At 40.8% G+C, this 18,854-nt stretch overlaps 1 protein-coding gene across 2 annotated transcripts in view; it reads left to right on the plus strand.

The window, feature by feature from the left end:
- LOC103362883 (rho GTPase-activating protein 6) overlaps window positions 1-18,854 on the plus strand; it is an 82,827-nt gene that overhangs the window by 1,523 nt on the left and 62,450 nt on the right. The gene's annotated exons all lie outside the window — the stretch shown is intronic.

Below are 18,854 nucleotides of genomic sequence, written 5' to 3' on the forward strand. Positions count from 1 at the left end.
GAATGAAATCCTTACCAAAACATACTTGGGAGACTTATTTAAAGTGAGGGGGGGGGTGGCCCCGCTTTATAGGCTGCATAGTTGGCACAAGTCCACATGCACTGGTGGAAAGGTATGATAATTTTCCAGCTTCTTTTGAGGACTTAGTCTCTTTTTCTCTGCTGATTTTTGCTTGTATTATGAGCGTAAGTGTGTGTGTGTACGTGCAGCAGCGTGTGATGATGTGAGGGTCTTAAGGACACATGGCCGGGGACTCGGTTCTCACGACTGGGAGCGGTCACAGGGTCAAAACCACGCGGCCCTCAAACAGCTCTCCCATCATTTCCTATTACAAGGAACAGCTCCAGCTTTGCTTTTTTTGTTGTTTTTGCAGCGTGCCTCTCTTTCTCACACACACACTTGCGTCCACACTCTCTTTTCCTTCCTCTCCTTCTCTCTGAGATGTCTAGAAGCTCAGCAGAGTTTCCCACCGTTGTAACTTTATTTTCCATGCCGTTTCCCCCCCCCGATATGGCCCACCGAAGCTAGCATGAGGCCATCAGTATGGAGTCATTAGCACAATCTGGACCATGAAGTTATTGCACCTCCGAGTGTTTGTAAAAATACCGAGCCAGAAAGTGTCTGCTGGGATGTGTCATACATTGTTGGGTGTGAAATAAAATCCTGAAATTAAGTGCAAACAAAGACTTTATGTTGGAAATAAACACAGATTTTACCTCGATTTAGATGCAAGGCAGGGGTTTTGTGAGAAATTTGACATGCAAGAAAAGTTGAAATTGACTCAATATTTTAAGTTTGTGTGGTTTAAGGAAAAGAACATCACTTCCTGCAGCGAGGAACAAGAGATGCTGTGATGGAGGCCGGCTCTGTCTGCTGCAATAATAGATCTGAAGAGTCTATTCATCAGCTGAACTTTTGCTAAAATCCAAGGGGTCACACCTCCATCATGTCCTCTTGCAGTTTTTTCTTTATATTTTTAAAAAAGTGGACACTTGATCATTTCTACTCAGCAAAGGACTCTAAAACACTCTTATGAACTTCAAAATGATATTCCCTCTCCCATATAAATGCATTACTTTTCTATGCAAAGTAATCCTGACTTGCTGTCTCTGAAGTGGGTAAAGTTCCAAAACACTGCATCCTACATGTCCCCTAATGCAGCTACATCGTGCCTTTCCTGCCTGGCAAGCCCGTACATCTTCTAAAGCCCTCATTTCCACTTTGTAACACAGCCTCACTCTTAAAAATTTGATAACCCTGACATCATCGAGGTTATTTTTGCCAGACTTGATGAAGCTGAAGTGTATTCACAGGATGAGTAGAACTTGATATTGAAACATACACTTGCTCTGCTCAAGCACCTGTTTTTACAAAGTCCTTTGCGTATTTTTAGACCTAATGTATACTTCATGTGCTATTTCAGGTCTGCCGATGTGTCTGCAGACATTACTGATGTTCATACAGTGCTTTTTATACGCTGGAATACACAATATGAGCAAAATAAGCAGTTAATTTCAAGGCTGAGCATTTCCACCTTGAAACTGCAGCACACCAATGATTCAATTTCAGACGTTCAGGTTTTGATGTGTCACAGATGAAAGGAATCGATCCAGTAAACCAACAGGTTGGGGCTTTATGTATCATTATTCTTCTTCAGAATTAGTTTCTGACTCCAAGATGTATGGTTAAAATATTACAACTTGCCATTGTGGAGTGTAGAGTAGTTTTGCAGTGTTTGAGTAGAGTCAGAGGTGAGCTGGTGTGCTGAGCTGCAGTGAGTGGGGACGGATGGGTGGAGAGAGAGGAAACCCATGCATTTAACAAGAAGGAAGTGAATTAAGGAGGTAGGAAATACACTGAGAGGAATTTTTAGATGTTTAATCAGTGACTGAAAAGAGCCAGTAATCATCAAGTTATGTCAAAATGGCCCAAATAATTATTCAATCTATTTATCAATCTAATAGCGGCTTTAAATACTCATTTTAAACTAGCATTAGATTATATTTAAGTCCTGGTTTCATAAAAATGGAAAAACAGGTTTTAAATGTAAGTCCAGGTTCGTGCGTCACTATTTATTCAAAGTCCAAAAACATGTTAGAATTGAGATTCCACTTTAAATCTTTCACATGTGCAGAACTAAGAGCGTGCATGTGCGTGCACCAGGCAACCTGTGCACATCGCTTTTATGCCTTTTTATGGAGGGAGACGTGGACGGAGAGGCAAAGAGAGAAAGAGCAGAAAGAAGAACCAGAGACAAAGTAGAGAAGTCATGGTTTACTCAAAAAGCAACGTCTGACAGTTTTATTGGCCGTGATTGCTTAACAGCTACATTTTTTTTCCTCTTCCATGGTTAGGGTGCTGATGTTGATAGAACAATGATGTAAAATAAAAATGGTCGGAAAGTACCGCGGCTGTTATCGCAGCAGAGGGATCAGTGGATGGATGTGGTTCTTGCGGAGTGATCGCCTCTAAAGTTGGACATCATATCAACACATGTTCTGGCAAAATAGCGCGAGTATGAAAACAGTGTAGGTTTTTTTTTTTTTTTTTACTGGGACGCTGACACACTGGAATTTGTAATGCTAGCATGTGAAGCGTACGCTGAGCTTACACAGAGCTGCCGTCTCGCTTACAACACTTCGCTCACATGCGCGCACGAAGCCTCGGAGAGGAAACAGTGGTCGGCTAATTCAATCCCGGTTGTTTATGGGGCGCCAGAATGTTGACATTGTGGAGTCTATTTTTAGACCCACTTACCCTTAATGCTTTAAAAGGGACGCTAAGTGATGAAAATCATTCCAAAATAAGATCTACAACGTTTAAAAATAACTGTTCCTGAATGATTGATACCATGTTTTAAACAAGCTCTAGGCCTCAGGGGTTGCCTTTTTTTGTGGCGCATGTATTCACAACCAAAATGTTGCAGACTGAACTCCTAACACACAGAGTTGGTTTAAAAGTGAAGGAAAGGAGAAAATATGTGTCTGCTTGCTTGAGCATCAAGAGTGATAATCAAGCAACCCAATAAAAGGTGACGTCAGCTTTAAAAGCTGCAAGGCTGCCTAAAAACTGATGATACACAACTGTGGGAACAAGTCAAATCCCAGTTTTCTTTTGTGTACCAGAAGAGAATTCACATTTTTCTGCTTTCTACTGTAAATCGTTCATGAATTCTAGTTGGCTTGTGCAGAGCGAAAAATAAATAAAAAATCTGAATCGCTGTTATGAGCCCTAGTAAAAGAATGCGAAGCGAAGAAAAAGCGCATTGCGTCAGTGTTTATTAAGGTTGATTTGTGTTTATGCACCATCGCTAAACTACGTCTGAGGACTTGTTACTCAGAGAAGAAACAGAGAAACACTTTGACAAAGTTTACCCAGTTACTTCTTGCTTTCCTAGAATCCCTGTGCGTGTTGTGTTTGGTTTCTGTATTGCTATGTTAGCACCATGGCTCTATATGGCGATGTTGATGGTTCAGGTGGTCTGCCAGTGTGGTCCAGATATCTCAACAAGAGAATACCATGAAAATTTGCGCAAGATTCATGGTCCACAGAAGATGAAAACCCACATAGATCACATACCCTCTGGGTAGAATGTCAACAACTTGAGAAGGTTTCGGCAAAAATCTGTGTTTGTTTTAAACATGTTTACGATGATTAACACACAGGTTATGGAATAGTCACGGTGAAAAGAAATGCTGACTCTTATTTGGAAATGAGACACAAACATGAAGGGCAGAATTTTGTTGACCCATCCATCCACCCCGACCTCCTGGGAGTCATTGTTTACTCTGTGGCTTGCTAACTACATCACCATGCTTCCTCCTTTGCCCCGTCACAGACCACTGTCACGCTGAAACGTCACCATGGGTCATAATGAGCCTCTTGCGCAAACAGCCAATGTTTTGTTTTTTTTATAATGATCTCGAAATAACCCAACATCTGCAGAATGGAATGACACAAAAGTTAATGTTGCAGATGAACAAAATCCCCATCGCTTTTGCTTTTGCACCACTGTCAGGTCACAATTTCTATTTGTACTTGCAAAACTAATGACATTCCCAACCGCCTCAGCTGTTGTTTGCAGTGCTAATTAGAAAATGTGATCATACTAACATACTGAACTATAATGGCGCCTAAAAATAGCGTCATAGAGCATTGCTATGGACTCCTGGTTTATCTGGATGGCTCAGTCTCTCTGTGCTACATCGTTGGACGCACAGAAAACATCACTGTAAACAGCACATACAAATGGGATCATGGTTGCAAGTCTAAAACTACAAAATGCACGAGTGGCCTTTTAAATAGCATTATTTAGTGTGAAAGTTACCTGCTGTGTAAAGATAAGACACATGTTCCCTTTGTGTGTTTTATAATATGAACTTTTGGCAGCTGCTTTGGTCGCACCTGTACGTTCCTCCATTTGAAACTCATTTTCAGCCCAAAGTGACCCCAAAACCAAAAATGCCCAAAAAACTATTTCATTTACATGTTTACATAATTTGCATACTTTTCTTTTTTGGTCATTTTGTGAATCTCTACTGTGGCCCTCCTCTGCTTCTCCTTCTGCGCTATATCTATTCCACTCCTTCTGCTATAGATCAGAACATCAAACGGTATTTAATTACAAGAAAACATTCCATTTTAAAGCAGCATAAAATGTCAGCTCAACTTGACAAAAATGAAGGAGTTGCTTCACTAAAGAGTGGCCTGTTCCAAAATGCCTCACTATCAACTAATAAAGGAAGAGTGAAAGTCTTTCCTTTAAAGGGAACAATTACAAAATTCTTCAATAAAACTATTAGTTGGAGCCCAGATCTATGTGGTACAGTTTGCTGGCGATGTGCTAGACCTTCTTCTGCTGTCCCACAAGGTATGCGGAATTAAAAATCATTTGTGCTGCATGTTTTCTGAAGCATTTCAATATAAACTGCTGCACATGTTCGCCATTGCTTTTGCTGTGAACCATACAATCTGCGGAATCGACACAGGTCATGGCCATGTGCCAAAAGCCGGCAATTTTTATTTTTCCTTCAAACAAAAAGTGGTCCATGTTGAAGTGTTTATAGCGACAATAACACATGGCCTCAGCATTGTAAAAAAAAACAAAAAACAATGCAGCAAAGCCTCTCATAAAGAATAACAGAAGAGTTTTGGCTTGGTAAACTCTTGGAATGGATTTGCTACCTTTGGGTTGCACCCTGAGATTTTTGTGCAAGAAACTTCTGGCAGTTTTAAGACTGAAAACTGAAAGAAATAGTGCTTTTAGTGTCAGCACTGTGAGGCTGCCCAGAGAAATCAGGCCATCCATATTCCTTAAAGGAATACTCCACCAAAAACACATAATCAAAGAGAGTGTTGCATTCCAGAAAAAGCATGAATAGTTGTCACAAAACTCTCAGGATAAGACCGTATTAATTAGATCAACAACTCCCAACTGAAACAAAGCAAGTAGCGTTGATGTAGACGTCCATTTTTTTTTTAGCAGCTCATGCTATATATTTGAAATCCCGACATTCCCTGTTTGAACATATTTTCTCTTGGACATGCTCGAGGAAACATAGAGGCTTGAACTCGTGAACCGAGCCGCTATCCATTTCGCCTTTCCTCCCTAATTTCCTCCCTAAGTTCCCTCATAATGATGAGGCTGCGTCGGAGGGAACAAGACCTTGAGGGTTCGACATTTTTGGAATGCTCGCTCCAAAAATACACACTCGTAAGAAAATTCACGCAACCTTGGGCAGTTCAGCCAAGATTTAGAAACCTATAGAGGTGCAGTTTCTCTCGGTTTGTTGCTTTTTTACAGTATCGGTGCAGCAGGAGCGCACAGCGAGTAGAGCATGCTGTGGATCAAGGAGTCAAATATAGGATGTCATCATGCTGTTGCAAGAGCCTCCATCAAAACAGCGAAGCTGTGATGGAATACAGGTGGATTTTCTTGGCTCGCAGCAGCAGGCTCTGGAAGTGTTCACATTTGTTTAAGGCGTAGTCTGATCTCACAGCATCCCGATTTGGGGTTAAAGGACGTCTATGTCAACTAGAATTGTCAGTGTAGGATTTAGTGTGATGCTGAAGAATGAGAGAACAATACACATGCTAGAAAATGAGAATTCAATTGGTTGAGTGATACCACAAGCTGATTTAAAGGTGTTTTGCTCTTTGCTTGCCTCAGAATGGTCTTAACATTCCTGGTTGTGGGATGGATGACTTCTGCAGCATGTTTTTGTACAGTTCCTCTCTTGGGAGCAGTGCTGGATGTATGCATGCGGGCCTGCAAGGGGCTGTAGTTTGATTATGGCTCTTATTAATTTTAATGAGTCTGGTTGTAAACATCCTGCTGACGGTCCAGAATGTCGTCTGCATTTGAGGGAGGTAGCAGAAACCTGTGAGGAATATTAAACATTTCAGCATTCCAGCTAAAATAGTAACATCTTGCTATCATATAACACATATATTTTTGTTTGTTCTTTTTTTTTTGGCAACTGGTGCAAATGTTTAAGCCTTCATAAATGAAATCGTGGACGGAGAACCGGATAGGAAGATAAAAGTAAATGCGAGTGACTTAACGTTTCTCATGTGAGGGATTTATAATGCTGATACATCACTGTCCAAGTAGTTGTGGTAGCTTAGCAAAGTATGTTTGCACTAAACAAATGGGATACAAGAGGAGCCAGTTGGTTGCCACTATCTCCCCTCCAGTGTTAAACTGGATTTATACTTTATAAGGGGTTACGGCAGAGTCGCAGTTACAGAAGCGCCGCAGTAGATTTTACGGAGGCGGCGAGGAGGATCAAAGTAAATAGTCGACTGACAGCGACAGTTACTGGTGTCTTTACACAAATATATTCACTGATTACAATATGCGGTTGTATATTTGTACAAATGCAGCTGAAACAATTTGTAGATTTGTTTGAAATTCATTAGAAACTGTTAAGAGTCATATAAGTCATGCAAAAATATCAATATTTCAGGGTTCCAGCTTTTCAAAAACTAGGATTTTTGTTTGAATAATAGCAAATATTTCAAAGTTTGGACTATTAGTTGGATAAACAGGCCTGGTAAAGTTGCAGGTTTGCTCCCTGGGTAATCGAGTCAATAGTTTTCAAAGTTTGCTGAATGAAAAATTCAGTTGATTTATTGAGAAAATAATCAGCATATTTTAATTTCTAGACTTTTACTTGTGATGGAGTATTTGACAGTGTGGTATTAGTATATTTACTGAACAAAAGTCAAATCTATTTCTAAAAAACATTTCAAAACAAGAGTTAAACTAAAATGCTACACTTTTAAAAAGGCGAAATGAACTATGCGATGCTAAACTATAAAACACAATGAAACTTGAATTGAATGCCGTCATGAAGAGACGGATCTTCAGCAGTGACTTTAAAATATATAAACCCGAGTAGTTCTTACATGAAAAGTGAAACTAAAAGGTCAGAACATCTCAGAGCATCTGGCCGCTTGATCGACGACGCACGAGTTCTGACGAATAAAGTGACGCTGACCTATTTAAAACCTTTAAAACAAACAAAATCTTAAAATAAATCCTGAAATGGGGAAAAAAGCCAGCGCAGGGAGGAAAGCATTGGTGATCTCACTTTCTTGTACCTGCTAAAAGACGAGCAGCTGCATTTTGTACGAGCTGCAGATGCTGAACGAATGACCGGTCGACTCCAAAATACAAAGAATCACAATCCAGGGTGGTACAAAAGACATAAATAACGAATACGTCTTTGGGAGAATGACGGGTCTTGAGCTTGGTAAGAGCCTGAACTGAAAAAGCTAACATATAGCAACACTGAAAGATGGATTGATGCACAATTGGAAATTGTTATTAGTACCCCACAATACGAGTAATTCATTGATTTCAAACATAGAATGAGAAGGATCTGGTTTATCTCAATGACATATTTAGGTTCTTTCACTCACCATTGTCACCAGTTGAGAAATTGAAAAATGTCATGATTTTAGAACTCAATTCTGGCATGTTTGCTGCACTTTTGGAACCAGTACACTTCAATTAAGCCCTTTTTTATGTTTTCCATCCATCCATCCATCCATCCATCCATCCACCCATCCATCACATGTATCTAAAGATGAACTGATCTGGGTTTGGAGTCAAAGATCAAACTTAGTGTGACCTTACACAACTTTTTTGGCCTTTACTCAAGGACAAATTTATGAGCATGTCTCCCTGGCTTAAGAGCTAACCATTTCTCATCTGCCGCTAATGGCCTCACCAACGCTGTTGGTCTGATTTCTATCTGCTATTCTTACCCTCAACCCAACCATTTGAGGAAGAGGCCTGCCCTCCCTGAGCCTGGTTCTGCAGGAAGTCTTTTTAAGGGAAGCTTTCTCCTTCCACGACAACCAATGAGCTGCTCAACGGGGATCTGTTAAATTTGTTGGGTTTCAGCTGCTGAGACAAAGCCTTCAGCTCCTCGGCTTGTCTTTTTTGTGCCAGAAAGTCATCAGATGAACTTAAACAGCAGTCTGAAATTCTGTTTAATGCTCAGTCGGAGATGGCATCAACCCCAACACACTGCACAATGTATGTGAAAAACTATTATCCTTCTCATTTGCGCACAGAAACCTGATCCCTCACATGGCAATTTTTTTTCCTCCATGATATTCCATTGAAAAGAACCATATGAAACAGCGGGGATTGTTTGGCAGTATTTTGGTTCGAGCAATCTCACATCTCCTTTGGGATGTTTTCCCAACAATGAAGGAAAAGAGAGCAGCTTGAAATAGAGACGGCCGAAAAGTAAACATTAATTTCCGTAGCCAGAATCTCTCTGTCTGTTGCAGATTAAAGCTCTCCTTCGGTGAGAAAAGCAGCAGTGTTGAGTTACTTTCTCGGCGTGTACGAATGCCGATTTTGTGTGTGTGTGTGGGAGACAATCCGAAAGGCATGATCTAATTGTGCACTTTCAAGTCTGAAGGCAAAAACGTCCGTCCCCTTGTGTATTCCAGCATGTGTGTGTATTACAGTGACCCCCCTACATCCACTAATGTCCTCTCTAATGTGGTTTGTCATGGGCCAGGGGGGAAACATGGATAAGATCCTCTCACATATGCCATGGTGTGTTAAGTTTACAACTTCCCACTTATGTATTGAACCCAATTAGTGTAAACTCTGGTGATATGATACTCACACTGGGCAGAAAACCTTTCAGGACATCTCAAAACACACCTGCTCTTTGTCTAATCTTGGAACAGCTACACAAAGATGGATGCTGAAAAAACAGTTTAGTGACCCCGTAATTATTTCGAGGATTGTTTAAGAACTTTCTGTCCAAAGTAAGCAGCGTGCTATAGGAGAAGTAGCTGTGTTTAGTTTTTAATCATCATCGCATGAGCAGTGGAAACGTGCTTCTTGGACATTGTCTCGTGTTTTCATACACCTACTACAATAACAAACCGACCTAACAGGGCTTTCCATTGTTGGAACGATGAGCCAGAATGATGGACCCTATCATAACCAATTAAGTGTGATTTCCCCCATCCACTGCTCCTCTCTGCTAACATATAACTGCCCTACATTTTATTTGCCCTCTACCTCCGTTGGTATCTTTACTGTATTTCTTGCACTCTTTATTGCAGCTATACCCTCCTGATCTCAGCAAGCACCGATGGCCAGAACTACTAAAACGAGCCATTAAGCTTTAATCAGCCCGAATAATCCACCACTTTCCGCAAAGTACGAGGCTCAACATGAGAGTTACGAACCTCAAATCGCCTTAGCACCACAGTTGACCTTTATTATTAATGCAGATATCTAATATTAAGTTCTATTAAATTAACAGAGAGCTTTTTTCCGTCTTGATATTTAGCTCAGGGTTATGTAGGTTGACTGTTCAGCTCCCGTGCATGTGTGCATCAGTCTTCCTGAGTCGTATCAAAAGGATACTGCATCTTCATATCCTGTCCCACTGCGGAAAAAATGAGCCCAAAGGAATAAAATCCAATTTTGTTTTTGATTTTATCTGAATATTGAGACTTTGCTTGAAACTCACAAGAACATCTCGCTCACGGCCCTCACACATACTATATTTTAGAGTCTTTTGACCCAGGATGGTCGCCTGTTTACGCTCCCTTCTGTGTATTTTAATTACTTCTATGTACCACAGAGCATTTGACCTCAGTGTCACGCCTCCCTTTGCATGCCTATTTATGACTGAATAAAACAGTTTTGTGCTGTGTTTGGTGAGGATTAACCCAATGTTCCTGCTCACACATGCAGGATTTGGGCTACTTTGAGGGCTAAGCTTTGAGTCCATAATACCTGCTTTTGTGCATGCATGTGTGTGTGTGATTTTCACCTTACGGACTGATCAAGTGTCCGCTAATCAAATAAATCAAACCAGTCTAAATACGCCATGGATTTGGAGAAATTGTGCATTTTGTTTTCTGCACCCCCTCTTCTCTTTTGTGTGCGTGAGTCTTGTTCTCGGAGGAGGTTTAGGGAATTATTTATTTGGAATTCCAGGTCAGAGCTTCATGCCGAGGCCCCGGGGCTCCTACTGAAAAAGGGTTAGCTACTGACTGAGTGACCCCCAACTTCCTCCCCTTCCCTCTCTTTATTTGCCCTGTTCTATTTCTCTCCACAGAAGCTCACTCCCGTCCATTCTTTCGCTTTATTGACTCACTTTCATGCTCCCAAACCTCATTCTTTGTAATCTGCGGCTTATGCTAAATGCAGCAGCTGAAGCAAAGCGCTGAGATCACGCCAGCCCGATTCTACTTTTGAGGAAACAAGAACCAAGCTGGGATCGCAGCCCGAGTTTGTTGGACAGGTCCGGCTTCGCCCGTCCAAATACTACACTGAAAGCATGCGGCAATTTGTTCTCTGACATGAAGGTTCCCTTTGAAGTATCCTGCCTGAGGAGTGGAGGGCAGCTAAATCAGTGTCATCTTTCAAAGGTCTGCACAAAATTCCCGTTTTAAAGACTAGTTTATGTGGTTTCCACTTACTTTTACTCGCTTTGTGTCTCGGAAAGTAGCTGCCATGAGTTAGTGGGTTGATATTTATGACCACCAGAGGATGAATCTGCGGCTCTTTCGCGACAAAACCAATCGAAATCTACTTGTAAATAATAAAAATGTGAGGTCATTTTTAAAGTTTAACATCTCAAGAGAGTGTATCTTTTCCTTTTCTAACACTGCACGAGTTTCCTTCTATTACCTCCTGAATTTAAAGTCAACATGACATGAAATTTGCTGAATTTTTTGGGTTCCCAAGAGCAAAAATGTTCCTATTCTGCTACAGTAGGCCACTAGAAAGGGCCTAATTAGGGGATTCTGGTCATTATCTGACTAAGTAAATGTTTTCATGGGTCATTTATTAATTGTTTGGCTTAGAAAACATGAGAAAATAAACCAAAATTCCCAAAGATAATCAGTTTACTGCAATGCAAGACAAGCAAAAAACAACAAATCCTTCATTATAAGAAGCTGAAACCACTAAATGTTGGTCCTTCTGCTTTTGATTTTTCCCACAAAACCACTGAGCTGCCTTCAGAGTGAGCCATCTTCTGTCCTGCATCTTATCACTGCTGCTCTTTCCACACTTCTCCTGGCCCGAGCTGTCGGGAGTCGCCGCTATCTGCTGGGAGTGAACTCAAACAATTGGCTGAAATAAGCTGGAAGTGTCTTAGGGACTGTCTCCAGTGCAAAATGGATTTCCAATTCACTTGCGCAACTAAGCGCAGCATAAATATTTACTCGTATAAACATCCACGCTGCTGCAAAGCGGGTACAGTGAGCTGCGTGCTGCAAGTTTATTTTAAGGGTCAGTAGGTCAGTAGGGTGTAAAGATTTAGAAATGAAGTCATGTTGAGGCAGAGACTCAAATGACACTCATACTGATACTCTATACTTATTAATGAATCCATCATGAACTCAACACACTCCTTCTCTGACTCCCCAGCCTCTAAAGAAAGAAAACCCTCAGCATCCAAGTATCAGTATAACTCCTGCTCCTGAAAAAGCAAAGTGATTTCGACTGGAGGACCCCCGCTGCTCCCCCGCTTTCACCCCCCACAAATCTGCCAGACAGTAAGCAAGCAAAACAGAATGAGACAGCAGGCATTTTAGGCACAGTGTGAGTCCTGCGTCTATAAATAGAAAAATAGCTCAAGCGGAGGAATGGGTCGACGCACTCGAGTTCCAGGAGAGGCCAATTGGTTGCAGGTGTGAGTGTGTGTTGAGGATTTGGGCATCAAGATCGCCAGTCAAACTGGGTTTTCTCAAAGTCCGTGAAACTTCACGGGGGGAAAATTTGTGGTGACAATGGGAGGAAACTTCAGTTCGTGAAGCATTAGCTTATCAGAAAGGCATTATCTGGAGAATGCTGACTGAGAATCAGCATCAGAGGGTCCTAACGCCATCTAGTGGACACTTTGAGTAGCACTCTTCTCAGATTTTCATCTTCTATCACATATCTGCAGCATTTAAACTCTTTTACTCTCACTTCTCTTATTCAGGCAGTCATTTCATATATTTCACACATAGAAACTATTGGAAAAGTTGGGAAAAACATTGTACAGAAGGTAAAATCTGGTGTGAATTGTTAAAAACAGTGCAGAGGATGAATTGTTATTTTTGACCCATTCTGGAAAAAACAAAACAAAACAAGTTTTTAACCTTTTTAAAGTGTCCTAATGGTCTATTTTCAGATGCTAGAAGACAAATCATGAGCAAAATAAGCAGATTCCATGTCTGTATATTAAAAAACATGGATTAAACCACAGGAACCAGTTCTGCCCACTTACAGAAACTGGCTTCCTTATTATTTTTATTCTTATTCATAATTGGCATCCAGTTTGAAGACGAATGTATTGTGTAGCAACGAGTACTTTTACAGGATTTGAGCGGAGTCATGGGTGAGCTGCTGTGCTCGAGCTGTGGGTGTCAAAAGAGGTGGGACTTCATAGATTGACTTGCAGATTTATTTTGATTGTTTAAGAACTGAAATGTCACACTAAGAGTTCATTTGCAAAAACAGAAGATTAGAGATTTTCAGAAAACTTATTTTTTTGTTGTTTGCTTGAGATAATATCAAACTGAAGTTGAGTGGATTTGACTCAGTAGAAATGACATGAAAAAGATAGAGATAACTTTGATTGATATTGTCTCAGGTAGACGACGGAAAAGTGGGTTTTCTGAAGGTTTGTGAAGACAGAGCTATCTATTTTTGCAAATGAACTGTTCGCAAATTAGACACTGTGCAAGAGTCTGATTGACACTTTGGGATTCGCTCTTCCTCCTCCTCTACACCTGCCTTCTTTAAACTGATGTCGGCCTGTATGTTGCACAGTTATTCTTTAGATTGTGATCAGGGCATTGTATAAAATAAATATCTCGTTCTTACAGTTGCTCTGTTGAAATACAGCTTAAATAAGTAAAGCTCACACAAATAACTGAAAAAAGTGATTTATGCACTCAGTTAGCCTTTGACAAACTTAATTTTAAGTTTATCATTTGTAATATGCACATAAATAGCTGTACACCTACAGATCTTAACATCCTCTTATCTTTCTTTCACACCTTTTTACTAACACATGCAGTTTATTAGAGTTCCTCGAGACTCATTACTCAGTATTAGAACTAATTTTATTACATGTAAGTGAATAAGAAGGAATTCCACACATCTGCACCATCAGTTGATGGTAAAGCAAACAAGTATTAATTGTTTGCATCTGATATTTAACATGAGAATTTTCTCAAACAAATTTATGTGAGGATGGGAGGTTTTTATGTAAATACTAAATCAGTGGTATTTAACTTCTAAAGCTGCCTTTTCTTTTAGATGATAATGGCTATATTGTCGTCTATGATGATTTGTTTTTTGCTATAGTAGATAAAAACTAAACCTAGAGAGTTGTTTTGCCAGCAGAGGGCACCAGTAAGCTTCTAATCACTCTTCCAGGAGGCGGCCAAACTTGGTGGGGAACATTCAGGCAGTATCTCCACTCGCTCTCACATTCGCGCACAAACAGACGCTCACAAGCGATGAATCACCGTAAAAATGTGGGTGGGCTTGCATCGTGGCCAGTCACAGCTGCGCACATCTGTCTCCTCAGCCTCTCTGTGTCATAAGTATCTTACAAAAACATTACAATAGCCGATACCAGCTGCGGTCGGAGCATATTTCACAGCGCCGGGGCCAAATGAAGCTGTTTAAAATGCATTGGACAGGGAGAGGAGCCCGGCAATGGGATCCAAGCTCCTGAAATGTGTTAACTTCACAAGAATGCTTTACAGCCCTCAAACTTTCAAACCTTATTTATAGAGATAAAACTTTCTAAACCTGTTGTGGGCCGCAGAGCACTTATCCAATCAATTTGCACATAGATTTTCCAATGAACACCCCCCCACCACCCCTCCTCCTCTTCTTACTGCTAAAACTATTTAACCAATAAAATCTTCTGGTAAATGTGGGCATGTACTGTTATTATTACGCACTTGCTTAGTATTCTCATAAGACGGCTCCAGTGGAGTGGAGCTGTTTGTACTGTCACCAACACCCACATATCACACACACACACAGACACACACACACACACACACGGACACACAAACATAACAATGTGTGTTTGTACTGCTTTAGTAGGGAACAGCGTCACTTCCAAGCAGAGATCATATTCTCTCCTGCAGCGAACCTTCCCAGAACATTCATGTGTGCGTATTCGTGAGTGTGTGTGTGTGTGTGTGTGTGTGTGTGTGTGTGTGTGTGCATAACATATTAGTTTTTGAGGTCCACCAGTCCCCAGAAGATTCAGAGATTATTGGCCTACTTTTTTAGACTTGGATCGAAGAGAACTTTTTCAAAAGTTTAAAAGGAGACTTTTGGATTTGAGTCAAATGATGATTAACCCTTTCGACCCCGAACCTCGCTGGCAGGTTAAAAAGGGCGTGTTTTTTTTAAATAAATCACCGAAATTGCACCGTTTATCAGCCAGAAACTGTCAAAACAGAAAGAATCTTCAGATTTTCAGCTTGCCTCAGCGGTCCTTGAACTACTCACATGTGTTGCACTGTGTTGTTGGGGAAACTTAAACAAATATACATGACTCATTAAAAAAAATACAAAAAATTGTCTATTTGCTTTCATCAGATTCTGTAAAAAAATAAAAATTCTGCAGGCCAATGCACAACTAGAAAGGCAGGAGTGACTCACCTATGACCAACAGTCACATGACAAATATTCAGGGACTTTTTGGATGAAATGGTTTAAACCACAGGCTGTGTTTACACTGAGCAGACAGAATGGAAGCAAAAAGATAAAAAAGATAAAGCAAATTTCTCCCCAGTGTTGCTAACATCCGTGTGAAAAATGTCTCATATGTTGATTCCAGGTTTTTCTGTCTGTTAAATACAAAAAATAATAGAAAATCACGTTTCTATTTTGATGATTTATGGCATCTTAACTTTGTACCACTGCACAAAATATGTGATTTCTCTACTTGCAGTCAGGATTGTGCTGTTTCTACATGACAGGAGCAAAAAAAAACCCCCAAAAAATGCCGAAACTGGTTGGAATTCAGAGGGTTAAGCAAGCAAATAATTGCCTTTTCCTAATAAACAGATGGTCCCTCTGCTGCTCTATATGGGCAATTGTTAAAGCACATGAGCAATTTATAGTGTTGGCAGCTCGGGACGAGTTTTGATGCATTTTTGCGTTTCCTGCAGCAGCAACAGCTTTGTTTGGGATAAACACATGAAAAAAGAAGAAGCGGGCGGCTGACAAAGTGTGCCAATGTGTGTCGTTTTTAAGAGAAAGATAATCACAATACATCACTTTGTCTATTTTATTACCCTGTTGTCACTTTGCATCACCTTTTCAGCCTCACTGCTCAGCTGGATAGAAAGCAGATGGTTTGTCTTTTGGCATCTTATCTATCATTTTGTTTCTCACCTGCAAACACTTAAAATGAAGATTAAGGGTTGAAAAAAAAATGTATGAAAAATCAGTGGAGGCTCTATATATGACAATGATGGAGGAGTGAAAATCCAAATCCCAGACTGTAGGTGAGCCTCACGGTGAGGTGTGTCAGTCTGGTTTCACCCGCTGAGAGCTGCAATTTGCCTTAATTTGACCTAATTGGAGGAGGTTTTGCTGTTGCAGAGCTGCCAGGTTTAAGTGAGAGCGTGGGAAACGGAGACTTTTTTTTTTTCCTCTTTCTGCTGGAGCGCAGATACGAAGTCGGGGGAGAAGAGCCAGAGATGGAGAGAAAGTAGAGGGAAGGAAGGGCAGAGAGAAACGGAGAGGGCAGCGGAGGGACGAGGCGCAAAACACTCGCAAACACACACACACCTGGGTCGGATTAGCTCGGGCTAGCAGGGAGGCTGCGTGTTAATGGAGATTTAATAGGCTCTGAAATGACTTACCGCAGTCCTACAGTGTGTGTGTGCGCGCGCTCGAATGTGTGTGTTTTAATGTTTCCCCGCATGCTTTTTTGGCTTTATGAAGTTATTAAATCTTTCCATTTTGCTTTTTGTGCCGACTGCGGACAGAGCCAGCTATTGAAACATGCTGTGCAATCATAACAACGCAAAATTGATGTTTAGATTTGGTTTGTAGCCTGTGTTTATAGAACGGAGCTGAGAATCTACAGTGCATTGAAATGAAGGATGCTGGTATATACTGTAAGTCACTGCGGCGTGGTTCGGACTATTTTTGAGGCTGTTGTTTGTCTTAAAACGTTTATATAATCTATTTCCACCAATGTGTTCCCATATTGGACCACAGGTCACTATGCTATCAAACTATGATGTTTATGGACTGTGAAATATTTCATTTTTCCACCTCTTATCTTGGTTGTTGCTTCATTGCTATTTCCAAGCACGGTGCTCTATTAATCACCGGGGAAGTCCGGTCGTCTTTAATACATGTTATGTCTGCAGCTCGTTGCTGCTTGAAGAACATTTTCTGTTTAATAGCACATGCTTAGATGCACCTCTACAATAGAGCGCAATCTAAACTGTTCTTTCATACCGTCTGCCTTCATCATGTTTAGTTTTGTGATGCTCTCGAAGAGTTTTAATTCAGTTATATATGTTAGCATTGATGGGGCTGCAAGGTGGAGCGGTGGTTAGCACCATTGCCTCGCAGCTAGAAGGTCGCAGGTTCATGCTGGGATCTTTCTGCGTGGAGTTTGCATGTTCTCCCCGTGCAGCGTGGGTTCTCCCCGGGTTCTCTGGCTTCATCCCACAGTCCAAAAACATGCTGAGGTTAATTGGTGATTCTACATTGTCTGTGAATGTGAGTGTGCTTGGTTGTCTGTCTCTAAGTGTAGCCCTGTGATAGACTGGTGACCTGTCCAGGGTGTCCCCTGCCTTCACCCTAAGTCGGCTGGGATAGACTCCAGCCCCCCGTGACCCTAGTGAGGATTAAGCGGTGTATAGATAATGGATGGATGGATGCTAGCATTGATCATAATTAGAGATGGTGACATACTAGACAGCTGGACAGTTTCTAACGCTCTGCTTATGTGCAGTCATGAACAAACATTTAAATGCACTTGTAAAGATCACGTATATCAATGCAGTCTTCAGTTTCCACTGACTCCTGCAACTCTTAATTAACTATGATGGAATGATGACAAAAAACAATCATGCATTTTGGTTCTTTCGTCAATATAATTCAGTCAAAAATACACATACAGCAGCTTGAATCATCACATTTACTTTAAACTTCATGTGAGGGATTATGATTGACTACAGCTGCTGACTCCTCTGAGGTCACTAACACACTACAGGAGTAAAGTCTGAGGAGCTCAGCAAAGATCTGAAAGGAGCCCATTTTGACTTAAACAAGTCAGAAAGGTCACTTGGAGGCATTTCAAAGATGTCTTAGAACCCAAAAATCAACTGCGTTTAAAGTGCGTGGTGCAGTTGTGTCATTGTCACGATCAGGAAGAAAACACAAGATTTCAACTTCTGCTGAGAGACAGTTGGTCAGGATGGTCAAGAGACAACCAAAACAAAAACAGAAAGAAAAAAAAAAAACAAGCCTGGGACATTTAATCAAACATTAGCATTTCTGTATGTATATTTTTAACCTTGCAGAATTTGTCATACCTATAATTAATCTATCTATGAAAAAAAAAATCAACATGCATAAATGTTTTTTTGTGTGATAAAGATGCATGTGTTTCAGTGATTCCATCAGAGAAAATTAAGTTTTGTGCATGACTGTAAATAGGAAGGAAAATAAACTTAGCCTGAACAATTTGTGCACGGTAAAGGGAGGATTTCTGGGAGGGTTGTTGCATTGAAGTGCAAACCATTGCACAAGTGTACTAAGAAAAAGGGAACATAGTGCCCTTATACATATAATGCATGCTGGTGGTAAAACATTTGCTTTAATATCTGAACACCAACATTTGCTAATGGACTGTGTTGAATGAGGGTTGCTGTCGTCTCAGAGGATGTGGAAGCAGCTGATAGGAATGTCGGATCACCGCGCAGATTGACTAACAATTAGTTCTTTATAGCAGACTGCAACTGCACAAAATCCGTCCCTGCTTTCCTTTTATTTCCTTTTATTTCTCAATCTAACTCTGCAGACTCACTCCCCTTTTCTGACTGCGAGGCTCCGTCTGTTGCCACGGCAACAACTCAGTGATGTAAACACTGCCGCTGACCCTGGCTGTAGGAGTGAGAACAAAGAAAGCATCTTTCTCAAACGTAAGCATTAAGAGATAGTTTATACGTTCAAAGGCTCTGACGCAGTCGGCGCGAGTTCTCGGCAACGGAAAAATCAGACACGAGGACTGAAATTATAAATAGAATTGAAAATAGCAATAAAGACGTTGATAAGTGCAGGACGTCATTTACCTTAAACATCC

The sequence above is a fragment of the Stegastes partitus genome, unplaced genomic scaffold (assembly GCF_000690725.1).
Source record: "Stegastes partitus isolate 25-593 unplaced genomic scaffold, Stegastes_partitus-1.0.2 Scaffold613, whole genome shotgun sequence".
Taxonomy (NCBI): domain Eukaryota; kingdom Metazoa; phylum Chordata; class Actinopteri; family Pomacentridae; genus Stegastes; species Stegastes partitus.